At 35.4% G+C, this 14,287-nt stretch overlaps 1 protein-coding gene across 1 annotated transcript in view; it reads right to left on the bottom strand.

The window, feature by feature from the left end:
• Window positions 1–14,287, bottom strand: part of RHEB (Ras homolog, mTORC1 binding) — a 73,224-nt gene that overhangs the window by 24,357 nt on the left and 34,580 nt on the right. The gene's annotated exons all lie outside the window — the stretch shown is intronic.

Below are 14,287 nucleotides of genomic sequence, written 5' to 3'. Positions count from 1 at the left end.
TTCATCTTGCCTCTTCCTCATATCAAATCACTCATTTATCTTCTCCCACTACCTATCCTTCAACTACTGTCACATAATGAGGTGGCTTTACTCCATACCTAAACCCTCTACCTGCTCAAGCAATCCCTTCAATCAATCATTCCATCCTGTCTCCTTCAATATATATTTGTTTGCATGTTTGTCTCTCTCATTAGATTGAGAATTCCTTGACGGCAGAGGCTGTCTTTTGCCTCTTTTAGTATCCCCAGCCCTTAACACAGTGCCTGGCACAGAGTAGCAGCTTAATAAATGTTTAACTCAATTGCTGAAAAAAGGTAAACAAATACACATTTTCTTATTTGACCATAGTTTATAAAAAAAAGGAATAAAATGATCTTTTAAAGTAATATACAAAATTCAGGTCAAATATTTAAATGACCATTACCTGATTTCAGTGAAGGAGAAACAGTTATACAATCTAAAAAATAAAACATTAATAAGCTCTTGACAGTTTTGCAAATAAACAGGATAGAATTTCACTTCCATGAAACAGGAAGATGGAATTTCCCATATTATGAAATATACCTCAACCTTATAAAGAAAAATTTAATAATGTTTTGAACTTCTTACTGTAATCATCAGTCTCCAGTCTTGAGCCCTCAGTTCAAATCTACTCAAAACAGTTCTTAAATTTAGGTGCCTTGCTGATCTACATGGATAAACTGTTTCAAGTAAGTGAAGAGCCAAACTATGAATGTCATAGATAAAACCCCTTGATCTTTTGCAAACAAGCTCATCCAAACCCTTTTTTCTATAAGCATTCAGTTCAACTGACTTCAGCTGAAATCTGTCTTTTCCTTTATTACCTTTTAAACCCTCTCCAACAACTGCAGCTCCTTCTCCCATCCTATCTACTAACATTTGTTTGAATGTTGTCTCATTTGATTTTGAATTCCTTGGACTTTGTCATCATGTAGAATAGTTCTACCTCCAAGATCTAAGATATAGCCTTCTCTGAACTCGTCTTTATTTTCCATCTCTCCCACTTTCTTCATTCCTTTCAAACCCACTTTCAACCTTCCTCATGACCTCCAAAGTTCCAAACTCCTACCTATTCTCCCACTCCATCATTCCCTTTCTGGTTTCCTATAGCTTTCTTACACAGCTATAGACCCCAAGACCAATCACTACAATGATGTTTAATTAGTATAGTAAGAGTATATAGTTTTCTTCTTAAGTCTTTTATCACCTTGCTTTTGTCAATCACCAAACCTGAAAAAGTCCTACCATTTATTTGTTCTATTCAAGTTTTTGTGTACCATTAAAGTAAAACTGTTTCGATGGAGTTCACTTCTAATTCATTTGAACCACAGCTGGGTCTTCATGGCTGCTAGGCAACCTATTCATTTTACTGGCATCCTACTGGCATTCTTCACATTCCTTTTTCCTCAAGTCCCAATTCCTCCTTGCACTCAGAAGGCAAACAGGATGGATTTTTCCTGCACTTACTGATAGCAAGGTTATCAAGTGAGAAGTTTAAGTTCCCTCCTTGCACTTCTTGAAATTTTTTTACCCATCTCTGTCTCTCATAACTCAAAGGAAGCCTATCCTTTCTAAAGTTAACCTTTCCTCCTATAGGAAATCATCTACTCTTTCTATTTAAATATTTCTGTCACCTCTCTCTCATCAAAGTTTACCTTTAAAATAAGCGCAAGATTTTCTCTACCTAATAAACACTCTTTCAAAAACATTACATCTTAGTAGAAATGCAGAAGAAAAACATGATCTATCATGTGGTTTGAATGGGGATATGATTGGGGTTTTGGCTTTAAAAGATTACTCTCCTGCAAATATGAATAACATGGGAACAGGTTTTGAACAATGATATATGTATAACCCAGTGTAACTGCTTGTCAGCTCCAGGAGGAGAGAGAAAAGAGGGATGGAAAAATCAGGAATCATGTAACCATGGAATAATACCCCAAATAAATAAATAACTTTAAATGTAAACAAAAAAACAAAAAAAATTTACATCTTTTAAAAGATATACACAATACCCTGAATTTCAGACTCAGTTTCCAAAGCTGGAAAGGGTTATTTTAGTCCAACACTTTATGGAAGTATACTTTAAAATTTCCTTTTTAGCTTACCTAAAAATATTGAGAAATAAATGTTTCTTTAGTCTAAAGTTCTTTCCAGACTTTTCCCTTTAGGAAAATGTGTACGAGGTCACAAACAAGGGTTAAGATTCCAGGATCTTCTTTGGTTAAGATTGAAGCCTTTCCTCCTCCCAACCTAATGGAGCTAAATGACCCAACCTAGGGGTACTGCCCTCTCTTCCAGTAAGAAAAAATTAAGATTGATCTCACGGAAGCAAGCCCTTTTGATCTTTGATGGGAGTATAGTCAAGAAAGGAACTGACTACTTTTTAAAATGACTATTCTACTGAATAAAATACTAAGCTCAGATTATATTTTAATACATTGTGACCTTTTTCTTATTCAATATTCTTATAAATATTACCTCAAATTGTCTTGTGCTATTTACAAGTTTGAGAGCATAGAAGAATTGTATTACTTTAGACATTTCTCCCTCTAACCTAGATGTACTTGTTAAATTAATAAAAAATAGTTTTTGTCAGATTTGTGCACCTTAAAGGAATACAATATTAATATATTTTTTCTTTTAAAAACAAACAAAAAAACTCCTTCATTTTATAGACGAGTAAATTGAATCAGAGAGATCTAAGTGCCTTCTCAAGATCACAAAGCTAAAGTAACAATGAGAACAACTTCCTGATCAGATTTCTCCACTACTCCATACTGGTGTCCACTTGAGCTCTATAGGAACTCTGAGAGAACTGTCTTCACTGGCTTCCTCCGCACTTCCTTACTAATCTGTCTATCCAGAAGTCTTTGTAATTTGGTTTCTGTTGCCCTTACTCTGTTCCCTTAAAAATGTCATCAATGACTTCTTAATCACCTTATGAACCTCTCCTCTTTTCTAACCATCCTAATACAGATTTGCCAAATTAATGTCTACATAGTCTGTCATTTCTGTGCTTAAAAACAAGAATAAATAAAAATATGTAAGATTGACAAACAACAAAAAATGTTCAGTGCTCATTTATCCACTGACCATTATTCAAAACTCTGGTAATCAAGACATTGCAATCTGTTCTTTTTTTTTTTTTTTAACATTCATTTCCTACATTTCATTCACTTAAAGGGTACCCACTCTCCAAAAAAATCTAAATGACATGCAGTATCCTAATATACTTGATACTTTTCTGTTTTTCTTCCTTAAGTTTTACTGTAATTCCCCTCCTCTTCTCTAATCCACCTGTCTTCTGAAAGCTTAATCAACCTTCAAGGTCTAGTTGAAATTCTACCTACCTCTTCTATCATACCATCCCTGATGAGTAGCTAATCTAAAAACATTTTTCCTCTCTGAAATCCTCCCATAGGAACTATCATATCCTAGTGTGCCAATGCATTTATAAGTTCCCCAACTAGAAATTAAATTCCCTTAGGTATGGACTATTTACTTTGCACCCTATACCATCCTATTCCACCAAAAATTATACTGCATACTTGAATATAAAAGGTCAGGCAGGGGGGCAGCTGGGTAGCTCAGTGGATTGAGAGCCAGGCCTAGAGACGGGAGATCCTAGGTTCAAATCTGGCCTCAGACACTTCCTACCTGTGTGACCCTGGGCAAGTCACTTGCCTACCCTTACCACTATTCTGCCTTGGAGTCAATACATAGTATTGACTCCAAGACGGAAGGCAAGGCTGCTAAAAGCAAATAAATAAATAAACAAACAAACAAATAAATAAATAAATAAATGAATGAATGAATAAAAAGTCAGGCAGGTTCACCTTAGAACAAGCATGAAAGTTAAGAGTCAGAATGCATAAGTTCAAGTTTCAATTTTAGATTCACCAAGTACCATCACCTCTCGAATGATGACATCTTAGAATTGCCCTTGGGAAACTACACTAAAAGTCAGGCTCCTCACTGAATGGCTCATCTTTTAAACTCCAAATTCTGTGTTTTTGAAGAAACAGAATACTTGTTTCCTAAGAAGTGTGCAGACAGAATCAGCTTCTCTCCCCACCAGCTCGTCCCCACCTTGCTGCATGGCTGGATGTCACATGAATATTCCAAACAGGTCACCAGTGAAGAGCACTAGGAACATGATCAAGAACTAAAGGTTACAGGTCCAGGTTCAAGAAAAAGGTTAAACGTGTGGGGTGAGACATGCCCACTCTCTTTATTCCCTTGGAGGCAGTGTGGAAGGACCATGGCTGAGGGAGACAGCCATGTGGAGAAACAAGTGTTCAGAGTTACATTAGATTAGGCTTAAATCTCCATATATCTGTTTTTTTCTATTTCAAGTGATTATTAATAAACTCTCTGGAAAATAAGAACCTGGAGTTATTAATTTAAATCGAACAGAAGTGATGTTAAGAATTATCTCCCCCGGGGGGGGGGGGGGGTTGAAGGGGAAAGGAGGAGCATGAATCATGTAACCATGTTAAAAATGAATATTAATAAATGTAAAAAAAAAAAAGAATTATCTAAAATACAATGAAAAAGTGTGTATAAACATAAGCAAGCTATAATACATTAACAACAAAGAATTTTCAAGAAGTAGTATGAATTTTTATTAGAGAAATGTGTGGCAGGAAAAATAGGATATATAGGAGTTTAAGAGATAACGAAATGGATAGCCCTGTGCTTAGTGTTATCCAATTACAGAAAGATAACACTTTCTCTTCATCTGTAAAATGGGTTTTTGTTTGAAGTCTAGATCTATGATTACATCAAGGTAGGGAACTCCCTTTGAAGAAATTCTTTATATCAGTGAAGTTTAGCAACCCATCTATAAATTACAGGCTGACAAAATGACCAAAGGATTAAATAATTTGTCCTTGTTTACACAGATAGTATGGTGACAAAAAGAACTTTAGAGTCGTTAACTCAGAAACTTGCCTCCTCTATCACTATGAGTTGTGAGAATCAAATGATCTTCATACTAAAAGTGAGGATCTTTGGGGAATACATCTGTTGGAAGTCAAACATAAACCCTAGTAAGTGGGACTAATTAGGAAGGAATTAAATATATGAAAGGTTGTTATTCAGTCATTTCACTTATGTCTGATTCTTTGTGACTCCCAATTGAGATGTTGTTCATGGCAAAGATGCTGAAATGTTTTGCCATTTCCTTCTCCAGGAGATTTTTACAGGTAAAACTGAGACAAACAGGGTTAAATTGCTTGCCCGGTCTCACTCAGTGACTGAGACTGAATTTGAACTCATGAATGAGTCTTCCTGATTTCAAGGCTCAGCACTCTATCCACTGTACCACTTAGCTGAAAGATATACATTGTATAAAAGAAATAGAATTGGTGGCAGCTAGGTGGTTTGATGGATTGAGAGCCAGGCTTAGAAACAGGAGGTCCTAGGTTCAAATGTGGTCTCAGATGCGTCCTAGCTGTATGACCCTGGGCAAGTCACTTAACCCCCATTGCCTAGCCCTTACCAATCTTCTGCCTTGGAACTAATACAAAGTATTGATTCACAGATGGTAGATAAAAGAATTTTTATTAGAAAGGGAAAAGAAATGGAATTTTTCTGGACATGTTTTTTTTGGGGAAGGGGAAATTTCTCAAACTGATTAGCATTTCAGTAGGACACAAATCAGTTATGTTTTTAAATTTAAGGTAGATTTACTATATCAAAGGCCTTCCCTTTGAGGAAAATGTTGGCCTAATAACATTCCTTTAAAAGAGACTTAAGGATTCAAAAATCCTTAATATACACAAAACTTTTGAATCTGCACAGGAGAAAAGGGTGGATATTGTTTCTTATTAGAGCAAATCTTTTATTCTTAATCATATCACCACTGTATCATATAAGAGTATTTTCAGTTGACTATATCTTCCTATATCCATGAAATTTAAAAAATGAAAATGACTCATTTTATTTAAAAAAGCAATAATACTAGAAAATATTTTTAAATCAAGAATTCTGTGGCTATCTCAGCTCTTCATTTTGTACTAAGAAGAATTAGGCAGGAAAAAAATAGCTAGGAAAAAAAATTTACCCACTCAAGAGATATGGAATTGCCTTCACTGTAAGACCTTATTAGTTGATAATGCTCCATCTTCCCCCAAGCATGTAGGGGACAAACAGTGCAGTGGTTAATACATTTAAAGTGTGCCTCCTGTGCCAAGGATGCTGGTAGCAGAAAAACTTGTGCACTTGGCCAAAAATAATACAATTCATCTAGAGGGAAGAAGAGATCAAGTATCTCAAGGGAAATAAGAAAAAGAAAACTGAAAGGAATAGAACCCAGAATTATAAAATGTCCTATTATTGAACAAAGCAGTTGTCAAAAAAACAACCTAGTATTAATTTAAAAATAGAAAAGCTCATTAGCAGAACACATTAGGTATATAAAATACAGAAGCAATGCATATTAGTAGCATGGGGTATGATAAATCCAAGGACCTCTACTAGAGAGGTATGAAGATGGGATTAATCCAAACAAGCCCTCTAGATTTAATCACCAAAAGTGTAAACACCACCATTAATCTTCAAGTAGGGGAGGTCTGTGACCCACATGTTCAAGAGTGGGTGACTAATCAGAATTGAATGACTGCCCCCTGGGCAGTCCTAAGCAAAGCCTTTGTTGTAATTGGCAAATAGTGAAATGGAAGGAAGGAATAGGAAGTAATGAAAGAAATGGTCTTGATAAATTGCAAGGACTGGGGGGGGCTCACTCTCTTTGGTCTTGAACTGGACCTGGAGGAGGCTCTTGCTGAGACCTCGGATTTGGTGAGACTATTCTTAAATCTTTCCCTTAGAACAACTATGTGGTGAGTGAAAAAAGGCTGACTCCCATAGCTTCCCTGGAGGTACTAGCCTACCAAAGGGTCCCTTGATTGGGAGGAGGCCTCATGGCTAAAACCTTTGTTAACTGACTTTTAGGCTTTCCAGCTAGAGCAGGGGTCGGCAACCTTTTTGGCCGTGAGAGTCATGCCACATTTTTTAAAATGTAATTTCATGAAAGCCGTAGAGTGCTCACAGTGCACGCTCCTGTAACAGCACCTGAAAAAAAATTGACTTTATGGCTCCTGCAGAAAGAGCCATATCTGGTCCTCAAAATTGAGAGCCAACCCCTGAGCTAGAGCCTCTGGAGCCCTGCCAGAGTAAAGCCAGAACTTGAACACATAATCTAGTTCATTAAGCTAGATCTCTTACTCTGCCCTCTTCTCATTTCTCTTCTCTCTCCTATATTTTATAATTAAATTGCTAAAAAATCATTTGGAATTGATATTTATTCAATTCCTGGTGGCCATCCTTTTGAATATTCAGTCCAATAATAATTTTTCCCCCTTTATAGAGGTAAGGCTCATTATTTGATAAAAGCAGCTGAAAAATATCTGAGGCAGTCTGGCAGAATTTGGGTTTAGATCAAAATCTCACACCATATATAAAGATCCAAAATAGATTTATGACCTGGATGTAAAAAGTCATTATTAAAAACAAAGAAAAATTTCTGATGACGTGAAATTGAAAAGCTTTTGCCCATTAAAAAAATGAATATAGAATAAGGAGTGATGACTAGAAAAAAAATCTTAGTATCAAATTTCTTAGGTAAGTTTGTTTTATAAGATATATAGACAACTAACAAAAACATCCAAGACCAAAAGCCATTCCTCAATAGGTAAGTTGAAGGATGTAAAATACATTGCTCCTAAAAAAATTATAAACTATTAATAACCTTATGAAAAAATGTTCCAAATCACTAATAATAAGACAAACATAAATCAAAACAACACTAAGGTTTCATTTCAAGTAACAAATGCTGTATAGATGGAGCTGTGAATGAGTATAACCAATTTTGGAAAGCAATTTTGGAGTATGCAAATAAAGTAGCTAAAATGTCCATACCATTTGACCCAGAGATTCCACTGGTAGGCATAACTTCAAGGAAGTCACTGACAAAAAAAAGAAAAGAAAAGAAAAGGAAAGAAAAGGAAAGGAAAGGAAAGGAAAGAAATGAAATGAAAAGAAAAGAAAANGAAAAGAAAAAAGGCAGCTCCATATACACCAAAATATTTGTAATAAAAAAGAAGTGGGAACAAAGTAGATGTCCACATTAACTGGGAAATAGTTAAACAAACTTTGTTACTCGAATGTAATAGAATATTACTGTGTTCTAAGAAAAGATAAATATTACCAAAACAGAGAAGGTGAGGTGCTAGAGCAGGGGTCGGCAACGTATGGCTCTTTCTGCAGGAGCCATAAAGTCAATTTTTTTTCAGGCACTGTTACAGGAGCGTGCACTGTGAGCACTGTACGGCTCTCACAAAATTACATTTTAAAAAATGTGGCGTTTATGGCTCTCACAGACAAAAAGGTTGCCGACCCCTGTGCTAGAGGAAGGCAATAAATCAAGCAACCCCATTTAGTCTTTTTTGTCCAGACCTGGGCCTACTCTTACTCCCTTTACCCTTAATTAAAGTTGACATTTAGTATTAAAGATCACAAAACACTTTGCATACATGATCTCATTTGATCCTTAAAAACTGTAAGATAGGTACTACAGGTATCGATTCCATTTTATAGAGAACTAACAAATCCAGCTCTACATCTATGATCTGAAATTATTTACTTGTGCACAAAAAAGTTAAGAAGTATCAGAGGTGGTATACAAATCTGTTTTTATATCATTTATTCCACCCCACCTCAATACCTCAAAAGGAAACTAGGCAGGCAGCTAGGTGACTCAAGAGAATAGAAGCCATGACTGGAGACAGGAGGTCCTGGGTTCAAATTTTACCTCTGAACCTGCCCAAGCCATTTAATCGTAATTGCCTAGCTCTTATTGCTCTTTTGCCTTTCAATGCTTAGTACTTATTCTAAGACAGAAGGTAAGGGTTTAAAAAAGGAAATTAGATCTAGGAAGAAGGGAATGTCCCTAGTATTATTCTTTCTCCTGAAGCCACTTGTATGTAGGCCTTTGGTCATAATGAACTCCTACATTAAATTCGAGTGGTAGAATCCTATTACAGTAAAAAATGATCACAGAACTATAGATTTGGAATTGGAAGAACCTTAGTGATTCTTTAGTACAACTCCCTTGGTATATAGATAAGAAACCTGAAACCAGGAGAAGCCAAGTGACTGGCCTAATGTCACATAATTTTTAAGTAGAAGAGTCAGGCCTCAAATTGAAAGTCTCTAATTCCAAATCCATTTTTCTTTCCACTGTACCACAATCATCTTTGGATTCATTTTGTAATCTCTGGTCCTCCTAGATTGCTTATTAATTGATGTGAACACTAGATGCTTCAAAAAAAGTTAATTATCTTTTGTTTTTTAGATCATACTTCTCTTTCAATACATAATCCTCACCTCCTCCATTTTATCACAAAAAATAAAAGAGGGAGAAGCAGCTTAGTATAACTAACCAACATATATTGACCAAGTCTGACATGTTATCAGTTCTACCCCATAGTCCTCCCAATCTGAAAAGAAGAAAAGGCTAACCCTCTTTCCATCCACTTTTTAATCAATGACATGGATGGAGATCTAAACAAGAAAATGGGATGAAGCAAGGAAGAACAGCTATTACACTGAATGAGAGACAGGAAAGATTTTCATAAGATATGAAATTCTAGAATGATAAATGTGAAAATCTTCACTTAAAAGTCAACAGCATACATAGAGAATACAGTATATGGAGCTCTGACAACAGGTCATTTGAAAATGAAAAAGTCCTAGGGAATAAGAACTATTTTCAAAAGAAGAAATAGAAATGATAACGAACATGGTAATTTCTAAATTCTCAAAATTATTATTGGGATGACAAATATAAATTAAAACAACCTTGAAGTTACTAGCATAGAATAAAGTCACTATACTGTAGAAAAACCCATTCTTGGGCTATGAGAAGATATATATAGGTACACCAAATTAAATATAAAGGCTTTTTTCCGGTCATCATTTTTTTTTAGGTCTTTTTTACCTTTTTTTTTTTTAAATTTAAACATTTATTAACATTCATTTTTAACATAGTTACATGATTCATGCTCCTACTTTCCCCTTCAACCCCCACACTACCCCCCACCCATTGCCGATGCACATTTCCACTGGTTTTGTCATATGTCCTTGATCAAGACCTATTTCCAAATTGTTGGTGGTTGCATTGGTGTGGTAGTTTCGAGTCTACACCCTCAATCATGTCCACCCCGACCCATGCATTCAAGCAGTTGTTTTTCTTATATGTTTCCTCTCCTGCAGTCCTTCCTCTGAATGTGGGTAGCATCTTTACCATAGATCCCTCAGAATTGTCCTGGGTCATTGTATTGCTGCTGGTACAGAAGTCCATTACATTCAATTTTACCACAGTATATCAGTCTCTGTGTACAATGTTCTTCTGGCGCTGCTCCTTTCGCTCTGCATCACTTCCTGGAGGTCTCTCCAGTTCGCCTGGAACTCCTCCAGTTTATTATTCCTTTTAGCACATAGGATTCCATCACCCGCATATACCACAGTTTGTTCAGCCATTCCCCAATTGAAGGACATACCCTCCTTTTCCAGTTTGTTGCCACCACAAAAAGCACAGCTATAAATATTTTCGTACAAGTCTGTTTATCTATGATCTCTTTGGGGTACAAACCCAACAATGGTATGGCTGGATCAAAGGGCAGGCAGTCTTTTATAGCCCTTTGAGCATGATTCCAAATTGCCAGCCAGAACGGCTGGATCAGTTCACAACTCCACCAGCAATGCATTAATGTCCCAATTTTGCCACATCCCCTCCAGCATTCATTACTCTTCCCTTCTTTCATTTTAGCCAATCTGCTAGGTGTGAGGTGATACCTCAGAGTTGTTTTGATTTGCATTTCTCTAATTATTAGAGATTTGGAACACTTTCTCATGTGCTTATTGATACTTTTGATTTCTTTACCTGAAAATTGCCTATTCATGTCTCTTGCCCATTTATCAATTGGGGAATGGCTTGATTTTTTTATACAATTGCTTTAACTCCTTGTATATTTGAGTAATTAGACCCCTGTCAGAGTTTTTTGTTATAAAGATTTTTTCCCAATTTGTTGTTTCCCTTCTGATTCTGACTACATTGTTTTTGTTTGTACAAAAGCTTTTTAGTTTAATATAATCAAAACCATTTAATTTACATTTTGTAATTTTCTCTAACTCTTGCTTGGTTTTAAAGTCTTTCCTTTCCCAGAGATCTGACAAGTATACTATTCTATGTTCACTTAACTTGTTTATAGTTTCCCTCTTTATATTCAAGTCCTTCACCCATTCTGAATTTATCTTGGTGTAGGGTGTGAGATGTTGATCTAAACCTAATCTCTCCCATATTGTTTTCCAAATTTCCCAGCAGTTTTTGTCAAATAGTGGATTCATGTCCAAAAAGTTGGGCTCTTTGGGTTTATCATACACTGTCTTGCTAATGTCATTTACCCCAAGTCTATTCCACTGATCCTCCTCTCTGTCTCTTAGCCAGTACCATATTGTTTTGGTGACTGCTGCTTTATAGTATACTTTAATATCTGGTGCTGCTAGGCCCTCTTCCTTCACATTTTTTTTTCATTATTTCCCTTGAAACTCTTGATTTTTGTTATTCCAAATGAAATTTGTTATAGTTCTATCTAATTCAATAAAGAAGTTTTTTGGTAGCTTGATAGGTATGGCGCTAAATAGGTAAATTAATTTGGGTAGAATTGTCATTTTTATTATATTAGTTCGTCCTACCCATGAACAATCAATGGCTTTCCAATTGTTTAGATCCAGTTTTATTTGTTTGGAAGGTGTTTTGTAGTTGTTTTCATATAATTGCTGTGTTTGTTTTGGTAGATAGATTCCCAAGTATTTTATATTGTCTAGGGTGATTTTAAATGGTGTTTCTACTTCTTGCTGCTCTAGTGTGTTGGAAATGTATAGAAATGCTGATGATTTATGTGCATTTATTTTGTATCCTGCCACTTTGCTAAAGTTGTTGATTATTCCTACAAGCTTCTTAGTTGATTCTCTAGGATTTTTTAAGTAGACCATCATATCATCTGCAAAGAATGATAGCTTAGTCTCCTCCTTGCCCATTTTGATACCTTCAATTTCTTTTTCTTCTCTAATTGCAACTGCTAGTGTTTCTAGTACTATGTTGAATAATAGAGGTGATAATGGGCATCCTTGTTTTACTCCTGATCTTATTGGGAAGGCTTCTAATTTATCCCCATTGCATATGATGTTTGTTGATGGTTTTAGGTATATACTGTTTATTATTTTTAGGAAAGGTCCTTCTATTCCTATACTTTTCAGTGTTTTCAATAGGAATGGATGCTGTATTTTGTCAAAGGCTTTTTCAGCATCTATTGAGATAATCATGTGATTTTTGTTTGTTAGGCTGTTGATATGGTCAATTATGTGGATGGTTTTCCTAATGTTGAACCAACCTTGCATTTCTGGTATAAATCCTACCTGATCATGGTGGATGATCTTCTTAATTACTTTCTGGAGTCTCTTTGCTAGTATTCTATTTAAGATTTTTGCATCTATGTTCAGTAGGGAGATTGGTCTGTAGTTTTCTTTCTCTGTTTTTGATCTCCCTGGCTTTGGAATCAGTACCATATTTGTGTTGTAAAAGGAATTTGGTAGCACTCCTTCTTTGCTTATCATATCAAATAATTTATATAGTATTGGGATTATTTGCTCTTTGAATGTCTGATAGAATTCACTTGTGAATCCATCAGGCCCTGGCGATTTTTTCTTAGGGAGTTCTTTGATGGCTTGTTCAATTTCTTTTTCTGATATGGGATTATGTAGGTATTCTATTTCTTCTGCTGTTAATCTAGGCAGTTTATATTTTTGTAAATATTCATCCATATCTCCTAAATTGTTATATTTATTGCCATATAATTGGGCAAAATAGTTTTTAATGATTGCCTTAATTTCCCCTTCATTAGAGGTGAGGTCTCCCTTTTCATCTTTGATACTGTCAATTTGGTTTCTTCTTTCCTTTTTTTATTAGATTGACCAGTACTTTTGTCTATTTTATCTGTTTTTTCAAAGTACCAGCTTCTAGTCTTATTTATTAATTCAATAGTTCTTTTACTTTCGATTTTATTAATTTCTCCCTTGATTTTTAGTATTTCTAATTTAGTTTTCATCTGGGGATTTTTAATTTGCTTGCTTTCTAATTTTTTGAGTTGCATGCCCAATTCATTAATCTCTGCCCTCCTTAATTTGTTAATATATACACTCAAAGATATAAATTTCCCCCTGAGTACTGCCTTGGCCGCATCCCACAGAGTTTGGTAGGATGTCGCATCATTGTCATTTTCTTCAATGAAATTGTTGATTGTTTCTATGATTCCTTCTTTGACAAATTGGTTTTGGAGAATCATATTATTTAATTTCCAATTGGTTTTTGATTTTCCTGTCCAGGTGCCTTTACTAATTATTATTTTTATTGCATTATGATCTTAGAAGGTTACATTTATTATTTCTGCTCTTTTGCATTTGTTTGCAATGATTCTATGCCCTATAACATGGTCAATCTTTGTGAATGTGCCATGTGCAGCTGAAAAGAAGGTGTACTCCTTTTTGTCCCTATTTATTTTTCTCCACATATCAATTAGATCTAATTTTTCTAGGACTTCATTCACCTCTCTTACCTCTTTCTTATTTATTTTTCGGTTTGATTTATCTAGATCTGAAAGAGGAATATTTAGATCTCCCACTAGTATGGTTTGACTATCTATTTCCTTCTTGAGCTCTGCCAGTTTCTCCTTTATGAATTTGGATGCTATGCCACTTGGTGCATACATATTGAGCGTTATTTCCTCATTGTTTATACTGTCTTTAATCAGGATGTAATGACCTTCCCTGTCTTTTTTAATCATATCTATTTTTACTTTGGCTTTGTCAGAAATCATAATAGCCACTCCTGCCTTCTTTTTCTCATTTGACGCCCAAAAGATTTTGCTCAAGCCCTGAACCTTAAACTTGTGTATGTCCACCTGCCTCATATGTGTTTCTTGTAGACAACATATGGTAGGATTTTGGTTTCTAATCCACTCTGCTATTTGCTTCCGTTTTATGAGCAAGTTCATCCCATTCAATTCAGAGTTATAATCATCAGTTGTGCATTTGCTGACATTTTCGTATCCTCCCCTATTCCTACCCCCTTTTTCTTATACTATTTCCTTTTAAACCAGTGGTTTGCTATTGAGCCGCTATCCCTTATCCCCTCCCTTGATTA

The sequence above is a fragment of the Gracilinanus agilis genome, chromosome 5 (assembly GCF_016433145.1).
Source record: "Gracilinanus agilis isolate LMUSP501 chromosome 5, AgileGrace, whole genome shotgun sequence".
Taxonomy (NCBI): Eukaryota; Metazoa; Chordata; class Mammalia; order Didelphimorphia; family Didelphidae; genus Gracilinanus; species Gracilinanus agilis.
Note: the sequence above shows the minus strand (reverse complement) of the source record. Positions and strands in the feature narration are given on the sequence as shown.